The following is a 3,146-nucleotide window of genomic DNA, read 5'->3' as shown; positions in this document are numbered from 1 at the left end:
TGCCAAGGAATTACTGCATCAATGCGGGTGGCCATGGAGCGCCAATCAGCCTGTGGCATTTTACTGATGGTGTTATGGAGCCCAGGATGCTTCAATAGCGGCCTTTAGCTCATTAGCATTGTTGGGTTTCTGGCTGTCTTTCAGCTTCTTCTTCACATATTACCCCACATATCCTCTATGGGTCAGCGTCAGGGGATTTTAGCAGGCCAATATCGAGGACAGTAATGCCATGGTCAGTACACCAGTTACTGTGGTTTTGGACTGCGGGCAGGTGCCACGATCATGCTGCGTAAAATGAATTCCTCAATCTCCATAGAGCTTTTCAGCAGACGCGGAAGCATGTAGTGCCTCTAAACATCTCTGGTACACAGCTGCATTTACTCTGGGCTTGATGGAAACACAGTGGACCAACACCAGCAGCTGCATGGCTTCCCCAAACCATCGCTGACTGTGGGAACTTCACACTGGATTTCAAGCAACTTGGATTTTGCTCCTCTCCAGCCTTTCTCCAGACTCTGGGGCGCCTTGATGCCTCCAAATGAAATACAAAACTGCTTTCGTCTGAAAAGAGGCTGGACCACTGTGCAACTGTCCAGTGCTTCTTTTCCTTAGCCCAAGTCAGACGCCTCTTCCGTTGTCTTGAGTTCAGAAGTGGCTTGACCATGGGGAATACGTATTGTAGCCATTTCCCGGACACGTCTGTGAACAGTGACTTTGATAACCTGGACTCCAGCTTCCCCCCCCCCCCCCCCCCGCCTGTCCACTGTCTTTTGAAGCTCCCCCAAATTCTGGAAGCGACTCTTCTTCACAATGCTGTTTAAGGCTGCGGTCATCTCTCTTGGTTGTGCAGCGTTTCGCCACATTTCCCCTTCAACAGGACTTTTTGTGGATGTGCTTTGAAACTGCACTCTGTGAACAGCTTTGCTCTTTTGAGAAATTTTTTTGTTGTCTTACCCTCCTGATGGAGGGTGTCAAGACGGTCCTCTGGACAGCAGTTCAGATCAGCAGTCTTCCCCATACTTGTGATTTAGTTACTGAACCAAGCTGAGTGTTTTTCAAGGCTCAGGAAACCCTTGCAGGTGTTTTCGGGGGGGGGCAAGGGGGTTTCCTGAGCCTTTGAATGTTAATTAGACGAATTCAACGTGATTCGTTGCCCTGAACAACCTCCCTACTAGTAATACTTTTTCATGGATATTCTAGATAGTTTAGAACTAGTTGTATTTTTTAGTGGTTCTCTCGGCTGTCCTCGCTCGCATCACATGTGGGCAATACTAAATCTATGAGGATGGACTCGAGGATAGCAATCGTGCAGTTGAGTTGTAATGAATGCAGAATGTATGGTCCATGTGCCTGTGTTTTTAATCGCACACACACAACACACAGACACTTTATCACACACATACACCTACATTCTCTGCAGACATTCTTGTATATAGTTGAGTTTTTGACAGCATCCTCAAATTTATTTTTTGCCTTAATGGTCTATTGGTCTAATATTTCTGTGTTTCTGAACCACGTCTGTGTATGCATCTAATGTTCGTATTTAGTCTTTCCATGATTTTAATTGGATTTAAATCATTTGAGTGTTCCCAAAGAACCGGTGTTCGCAGTTTGTGTGGCCTACTGTTGCACAGTTTACTGGTCCAGGACAAGGTATTTGGGAAGTTTTGGAAGATTCATAGTTAACAACACTGAAGATTATGGCGGTATTGATCAGTCTTCTCATATCTCTAACATCCACCAGAAGTCATAATTTAAGGGGTCATTTCTCAAAATGTTCCCCGTGTGGTTTATTCACCATTACAATAGCCCCACCTAAAATAATTTCCACCAGCCGCCACTGCATAGATCTCTTAATGTTGCTCTCAAAGTGCACCAGATTGATGCTTTTAACTTCAATATTTTAAAAAAAATCTTCCCGGGGAAGCATGCCCCCAGACCCCCCTAGAGGAGGTGAGGTCCAGTCCCCACTTGTAAAAATAGCTCCTCAAAAACGAACACTTCTGCCGTCTAGATGCAGCTTCTAGCAATGGTCTTCTGTTAAAAAAAAGGACACTGAAGGTCCTGCATGTGGCATCACACACATGACTTGAGTCTGAACACAGCAGACAACAGGAGTATTACAACAGCATATAAAAACAAAAATAGTGCATGTGGGTGCACACTTATTCTCTGTATTACTGTTACATAAATCCCATGATTGTAGGAGCTTAAGTTAGCTATATCATCTCAATCAGTGATTAAGTGAATAATAAAGTTTCTATCGGGTTATCATCAGCCTGTCACTCATTATTTTTAGGGAGGGGGCGGGGTTTGGAGGAACAGAGGAGACGGTGGTCGCGGAAGCTTTCCTCCTGCCTTCACAAACTTTACACAAGTATTTATCAACTGGAAATAGCAAGAGGACGTTCATACTCTGCAATCCAAGACTTGATTAAATCCACCAAAAACCTGACATGGATTTAAACATAAATCCATGTGTGTCTGAGCCGCAGCGACACGAACTAATTCAGGTGCATTTATTGTTGTCGGATTTTTTCTACACTGTCTGTGAACCGCGAGCGGCGAGATACTGAAAAGCTGTAGCTCGCGATCAACGTATTGGAGACCCCTGGATTAGAGATTGCCATTATTTTGTGTGTAAAGACTAAGAGTCAACATGTGTTTCTTTCCACACTGCAAACACTAACATTAATTGGGTGATATATTTTATATGGTTTATTGCGGCTGTGATCAATCAAGTTTACATATATTTAGGAGAAAATGTAATCTTACAATATTACATTCAAGATTGTTAGGTGCAACATAATGTTACACTCTATGTGCAGGTGGATGCACGTTTTCAAATTTCTATACTTGGTTTGGTTTGGCAATTTATAAAATACAAATTCCTGTTTTGCAAGTGAGCCCCTATCATTTGACAAACACAGATTTGCATATAAATAGATTTCTATGAAAATAGACAACATGAAACGCATGGTTTATTTACATCTGACTTTTCCTATAAAAGATTCCAGCAAAATATCTATTCATAAATAATAGCTAATCTTGTTGTGAATACTTCAGTCTGAAATGTTTTAAACTTAAAATGCATTGAAAGCAACATGAGTGTCCTCTAAAGTCACAGTTACCATGAAGTTAGTGTG

Source organism: Notothenia coriiceps, unplaced genomic scaffold (assembly GCF_000735185.1).
Source record: "Notothenia coriiceps isolate Sejong01 unplaced genomic scaffold, NC01 NC01_scaffold00000100, whole genome shotgun sequence".
NCBI lineage: Eukaryota > Metazoa > Chordata > Actinopteri > Perciformes > Nototheniidae > Notothenia > Notothenia coriiceps.
Note: the sequence above shows the minus strand (reverse complement) of the source record.